Source organism: Mesoplodon bidens (assembly GCF_964165515.1).
Source record: "Mesoplodon bidens genome assembly, chromosome: 10".
NCBI classification, from domain to species: Eukaryota; Metazoa; Chordata; class Mammalia; order Artiodactyla; family Ziphiidae; genus Mesoplodon; species Mesoplodon bidens.
This window is the reverse complement of record NC_138172.1, coordinates 7,952,368-7,960,221: the sequence shown is the minus strand read 5'-3', so window position 1 is coordinate 7,960,221 and position 7,854 is coordinate 7,952,368.

The window sequence follows — 7,854 nt, the reverse complement described above, 5'->3', positions numbered from 1 at the left end:
ACTATTCATATTTAGTTGCTTTTGCAATAGCAGGAAGTTCTTCCCAAGACAGTGGAAAATGAAATAACCTAAACATCAAGTCCTTGTAAAAACAGTGCTTCTGTGCGACAGAGTTGGGGTTTTATGTGGCATTCTGTATTGTTTACTTTGGAGTTTCTGGCTGCATTCAGCTTAGATTTTCAGTGTCATGTCGGTAACATACTAACTTTTGATGTCTCATTTAGAATAAAAGGACACAGTACTTCTTTCCTTTGAAAGAATAGAGTTCACATTAGCAGAGCCAACAGTCCTTGTGTGGTTTCTCTGATATACCTCACACTTGAGAATGAATTGGAAGTAAGACATTTATAAGGGTCTTATGTCCTAGACTGGAGTTTTTAAGGTCATCAGAATGCAGTTTCACTATTATTGGTTCAACATAGAACAAACAGCCTTTCACCTGTCACAAAAGAAACCATTTAAACCTCTAAGTGTTGGTCAGCAGTCCACAGGACTGGAAAAGTACAAGGACCATGTCTTCTCTACTGTTCATCAACTGCCTGACACATTACCTACCAGCATGGATGTTTAGTATCTGTTGAACAAATGGATATTTTTGCATATTGGCTGTTTTTAAGTGTATCAAATTTGTGCTCAAAATGTATCATAGCTTTAGTCCTATTAAATACCATCATAAAAACATGAACAGATGTGACTTAAGATGATGTAAGTATGTAGTGAACATTGTAATAGTTTGCCGTCTTCCTCTCTAGTATTGTTTTGTAATCTGGTGACAGGAACAGGAAATGCACTACATGAGGATTCAGAAAAGCTGAGATTGAATTATATATGACACTGCCACCTACTAGTTCTGTGACCTTGGTTTTTAACTTTTGAAACGGACCTCCTGCACCATGGGGATGTAAAAAGATGGGGAAGGTAATCTTAGTAATCTGAAAACAGAATGACTTGAGTTATGGAGCAGACATTCGATGCATTTTAGAGAGGAAAAAAAAACGACATTGAGACAGATTTTATAAATTTAATGAAATTAAAGGAAGATGGTTATCTCCCAGAGACAATGTACTACTGGCTAGGGGGAAACATTTGTTTAAACATTTCTTTTAAAATGGTAATAAGACTTTCAGAAAATTTTAATTGTCAGAAAATTTAGATGTCAAATGTCAGACATGGCTCATGTCTCCACTGCAAGGACCAAAAGGTAAGCTGAAGACTGTAAAAAGGAAGTATTTTAAAAGGTCTGTAAAGTGCCTGAAGTACACTAATGCCCACAAGTGCTTAATATTAATTACTGAGCTAGGCATAGGAAAAGTAGAACATCCTTATTCTAAGCATAGCCTTTTCCAAGTTCAGATGAGGTGTTATGTGGGAATATGATGAAAAAGTCTGAAACTTCTAGGACAAAAAAATCAAATTATGGTACCTTGGTTACTTTTTTTTTTTTTTTTAAGTTCAGGAGAAACACCATATATATAGGTCTCTCCTGGACCAAATTTTAAAAAGTGCACAACGTGAACATATTTACCATTGTTTACAAGAAGCCTGCTCTGTCACCCTCATACTTTTGCCCCAAGGCTAACACGTATGCCACTCAGTTAGTTGTCAGGTAGTAGCTGTTCAGTGATATATTCCATGATGAAAGCAGTTTTCACTGGAAAGGAGAAGGGTGTTTTAGTTTTTCTAAGCCCAAATTCTGAATTTCCAACTGCCTACTATTGTTACCCCTTCTCCTGTATGTCCTACTTAAACCCAACAGGAACCTATCTTTCTCCACTAAAACGTGCTCCCTGTCCTAGCATGCCCATCCTCCCAGTAATCCACACTTAATGCTGGGAGTCATTTTTAACTACATCCAGCTACTCAACAGGCATGAGCGTTTGTTTACAATATACACTGTGCTACAGCAGCTTTCTCAAACTTCTTGGCTCAGGACCCCTTCACATTCTTAAAAACTGAGGGCTCCAAGTAGCTTTGTTTACCAATATTTTACCATAATTAGAAAAACAGAAAAAAAGTAAAATACAGTAAAAGGATATCACATTAACACTTTCACGGAAGTAACTTTTCAGCAAAGAATGGCACTTTACAAAGCATGTAATCTCATACAATAACCTATCCTTTAAGATACTTCAGTAGATTTTTCTCATAGTTTTTTGGAGTTGATTCTCCCTATGCGTCAGACAACTCTGAAATATTCATCACCTTATTTCATAACAACAGAATGTATTCATGTTTATGCTTAGGTACAAAGAAAACTACAAGATTTTATAATAACTGCATAATACTGAGGTTTGCTGGGATTTTGGAGGTATAACCCGAAGAGTGAATTTCTAAAGACACATATTCATACCCTAAACCTACTACCTTAGGAAATTATGAAAAATTCAAGAATATACAGCACCATTCAATTAACATCAGTGATGTCATCCAACACATACCATGTAGCCTCTACGTACTTGTAAGAATGAGTTGAAAAGGTAAGTTACGTCTTAGTACAGTAAGCCCCCTACATAACAAGTTCAGTTCCAAGAGGGCATTCGTAAGTGCAATTTGTTCATAAGTCCAACAAAGCCTAGGTACCCAATCGGCTATGTAGTACTGTACTAATAATAGGTTTATATAAAAAAAAAATATTTTTAATCTTACAGTACCTTAAAAAGTACAGTAGTACAGTACAACAGCTGGCATACAAGGGCTGGCATCGAGTGAACAGGCAAGAGTTACTGACTGGAGGAGGGAGAGGAGCTAGGAGATGGTAGAACTCAGGGAGGGTCAGCAACAGGAGACGGAGGGCAAGCTGCAGCTTCACTCACACCTGACATTGATGGCACAGGTTCTGGTTCCTTGCTGGATTCAATTCTATCTACCCTCTTGAAAAAACAACCCAGTGATGTCTGGGTAGTAGCTCTTTTTTTCTCGTCGTAGATGACACGGTAACACTGGATTGCATCCTGAACGGCTGCTGCAACCTTCATGTACTGTTCTACATTCAGATCCTGCGCCTCAAAAACTAACAGTGCCGCCTCGAATAAAGAAAATCCCCTTGCCATTTCCTGTGTCGTGAATCTCTTCGGTTACTTCTTCCTCCTCTTGTCTCTCTTCGTCCTTTCTCTGGGTCTCCAATTCCATCAGGTCTTTGTTAGTAAGCTCCTTGTGTTGCACAGCAAGGAGTTCAGTGAAGTCGTCCTCTTGCAGATCTAGCTCCAGCTTCTCTCTGAGGGTCACTAAGTTGCTTAAAACCTCTTTGGACTCCTTATCCCGGGCAGCTACCATACCTGCACTCACTGCCTCACCACTTACTTTCACGTTGTGAAGGTTGGCTCTAGCCTTGAACTGATGAAACCAGCCATGGCTGGCATTAAAAGATGCACCCTCTGGTTCTTCGCCATGTTTCTTCTTCAAGTCTTCATAAAGCCTTTTAGCTTTTCTTGCATCAGCATTAAGCTGAGCAGGACTTAGCGCTGATGTTGATCCTGCATCTGCACACTGAAAAGTTTCTCCATCTCCGTCACTTTTCCCGCTTCTTCAACATTATTGTTGCTATCATCGGCACAGCAGACTTCACATGTTCCATGATCTTATCCTTGTTCTTTAGAATCATGCTGATGGTTGAACCATTCATGTTATAAGAATGAGCAACATCTATCATCTTTACGCCTCGCTCCACCCTCTCAATTATTTTCACTTTTGTTTCCATCGTTATCACTTGGGGCTTCTTAGCAGTACCAGCTACAGCGCTTCTGGACATGCTGGGCTTGAAATAAAGATACTACACTACTATATTCTATAAAGTACAAAAAAGCACAACCACTTGTAGAGGATGCAGGCATGTGACAATGTACACCAGACACGTGAACTAACACACGACTGGACGTGCAAACACGTTCACATCTTTGAAAGTTCGCAACTTGAAGGTTAGTATGTAGGGGACTTATTGTGTTATGAAAACAGTTGTGACCCTGAAGACCTCTGTATGCTTACACAACAGGGATATAGCCATAAACAAGCAATGTCATGCCCTCAAGGAGCAACCTAAAAAAATAGGGAAAAAACCCCAATTACTAATTACAACTGTGAGAAATGCTATGACAGCATTCAGCTGGGGTACCCAATACAGTGGAGTTAAGGCATCAAGGAAGGCTTCCTTGGGAAGTGATGTGTCGAGACCATTTTCAGTGACCATTTGGTCAGTTCAACTCTTTTAACTTCCTTTCCATTTTGACGGCCATCACTGTATACCAGACCTCATCACTTCCTGTTTGGACTACTGTAAAAGAATCTCCTAAGTGGTCTCTCTGCCTTCAACCCTACAACCCATCCTGTAACTGTAGCCAGATTAAATTTCCTAAAAGACTGTTTCCATCAGAGAAACACAGTACCCTAAATTGGTAAGGAATACTGACTAAGCAAATCAGATCAGTCTCAATCCCTGGCCCTTAATTAGTTGCTATGTCTATACGAAAGTTGTTCAACCCCACAGCTTCAGTTTCCTACTCTGTAAGATGAGGTTTTATGTATCAGAACCACACTAAATACACCGGCAGAGTCTGGCATACTATCTGGTACACAACTGGCACTCAATGAATATTATTAGTTCATTTCTTCTAACCTATGATTCCATTAGCTTTGCCTATAGTATGCACTAGTAAGTTGCCACTACTTATTATACTAAAAAGTCTGGGATGAGATTTTAACCAAAGGTCAGTAAAAAGAAGAAAGTCTGTAAAGAGTGTTGACTGAATTGACTAGAATCCACATACTAGAGGTGGGGTTCATTAGCTGGTAAAATAACCAATTCTATAAATGTGATCTGAAAATGTGTTACTGTCGTCAGCAGGAAGAGTCAATCATAAACATTTTTTTTTTCTTTTTTTTTGTGTGGTACGCGGGCCTCTCACCGCTGTGGCCTCTCCCGTTGCGGAGCACAGGCTCCGGACGTGCAGGCTCCGCGGCATGTGGGATCCTCCCGGACCGGGGCACGAACCCGTGTCTCCTGCATCGGCAGGCAGACTCTCAACCACTGCGCCACCAGGGAAGCCCAACATGTTTTTTAAAAACCCAAAAAAACTAGAACACAAAGGGTGACTAAGTACCAGTACAAAGCAAAGGTCCAGGAAAAAAGCTAGAAAGTAGAATTATTAAGTGTAACCATGACTTCCAGATATAATCAGAGAGGCAGAACATAATCTCTAGTCACCAGGAAGGTATACATCATGATACCAGGAATAAGTCATCAAGTTCAACACTGGCCTAGATAAAATAAACCTAAATATTTTATACGATTCTATTAACAGTTCTCTAATAACCCAGTTTCTCACCCACTCCATCAAGACTCCATGGGGAGTCATGGATAAGAAGAAAAGTCTTCTGGAGAAATACATCCTCCAATAAAGTAGTACGCTACTAGGTAACTAAATCAAGAATTCTCAGCCTGCAAAGTAAAGTACCAGACTTCTGGATATGTGACCTAACAATGTGCTCTACAATTAAAATGGGCTTAAAACAAACTAGTCTTATCCTTGTGATGTTGATCCCTATCATATTCTGGATTAACAGTTGCAAACCATAATTATACCAAACCTCTTCCATGCATAAAAATGAGAGAAACATTATGTAGTTCAAATTTTGTAAATCTTAAAAAAAAAATTATAAAATCCCTTACAAAACCTTCAACTCTCTCATGCAAGTACAAGTCTTCACTCTATTTAATTTCTGTCCTAGGAGTATAAGAAATAATATGGCTCTACTTCAGCAGGAGGTAAGTAGCTGCTTTGTTTAAAAATTGTAATAAAGCCTAAGGAAGTCAAGCACAGGAAGAGGATGAGTGCAGGGGTTTGCACAGGAAACCCAAGGAAGAGCTGAATGGCAGACAAATGTATTCAGAGACCATGAGGCATCGGTTTCCTTTATGAATAGAATATCAGGTGACTTGGGTTAAGTATGATCCTAAAGTTTCTCCATAAAAGGAGCATTGCTTCTGTGGATTTAAACTATTACTTGAAAACAAACTTCACATATAAATCAATAAAATCAACATTTATTGAGTACCCAGCTCTGTGTTCAGGCACCAGGGAATCAAGAGCAAATCCGTATCATTGAGGAATGCATTTAGTGGGAAAACAGACAAAAAAGGGAACTTCCTTGGTAAAAAAGTAAAAAAAAAAAGATTACTTGGAATAGTTTAACATTCCTTTTAAAACAAAGCAGTCTGACCCGTAAGTTTCCCAAACTATTAAATATAACTTTTTTTTTTTTGCCTTTCAAAATGTTTCCCCGTTTATTCAGTTTTTCTGGAGGAAAAAATTACAAAGTAGAGGGGACATACAGTTTCCCTGAAGTTGTAATCATTTTTTATAAGATAGGCATCCTGTAGCCCCTTGGGGCTGTATTTGCAGTGTGATTTCTGGGCCACCAACATCAGAAGCATATAAGACACAGAATTCTAGTGACCCCCACCAGTCTTAACTGAATTCAGAATCTCTGGGTGTGGGACTGGGAATCTGCACTAAATAGCAAGCCAATTATGTGCACTTCTCATATTTTAATTATGTGCACTTCTCATATTTTAAGGAGAAATCTTAAGAAATTTTAAGTTAAAAAACTTGTCTTTTAAATATAAAAAAATCGAAATTTACAAGATGCTATCTATATTAGCATATAAACCAAAAAGCATTTTGGTGTTAAAACATATCTATTAATTTATACTTCATCAGAATGAAAACTTACTTTGTGATGATTTCCTGTAACTTAAGATATGATACTTAGGGCCTCCTCTGATGGAAGTTTTTCCAAAATTGAAAACTTCGTAGAACTGAAATTCAGGGCTAGTTTCACTAACATCAGATATAGTCCTATTCCTCATTAAACTTCTGTCACCGTTATGATTTAATGAAATCTCACTTTCCTAAAATCCATTATGCATTCTTGAAACTCAAACGAATCAACAGTTGCTTTCTCAACACACCATTGTCCAAGGCAGGTTTATCTTTAGTAATGGTTTGCTGGATTCAGCTGTCAGCTAAAGTATACAAATAAGTTTTAAAACCAACCAACCAACCAACTTGGTGGTGGGGGGGGGGCGGTGTGCACACCTAAATGGGCCAGAAAGGTTCAACTTTTATCTCCTTAGGGCTCAGTATGAAGACAAAATTATCAATGTCCATATTAAGTATTCTGCAATCAGCAACACAAGTTTGTGGCTACAGCCACACCTCCACAGTGGCAATTTAAGCTTAAATTACATAAAATTAAAAATTGACTTCCTTAGTCATAATAGCCACATTTCCAGGGCTCAATAGTAATGTGTGGTTAGTGGCCACCATATTGGACAGCACAACTATGGGGTATTTCCATCACTGCAGAAGGTTCTACTGGGCAGTGCTAATCTAGAGCACGAGCAAGTGCACAAAGAAGTGTTTGAGAGACCAATCTATCAAACCTTATAAAGACATCTTTCATTTAGGGTTGGCTAGCCAACAAGGAATATACTAGGAGCTCAGGTACAAGACTCAACAAGAGCCTGTGCCCTCAAGAAGCTCCGAATAGTTAAGAGAATTTAAACAAGGAAGAACAATAACCTGAGAAGTGCTATGATTCAACCTGCTACGGGACCAAGAGAAAGCAATACTAACTTTTTTATAGGCGAGTCTGGCTTAAAGGACGGCAGATCACAGAAGGCAAGATGATATTTGAGTCTTAACAGTCTTTACTAGAAGGGTAAGGATTATCAAGGGTAGCATTCCAGGAGGAACCACCCTACAAAGAGGTCTGATAATCTCACTATGATTTGGGTAAACAGCAGTCAATTCAGTGTGACTTGAGAAGTAGTGTTTGTGTGTATATGCAGAAAGCTGT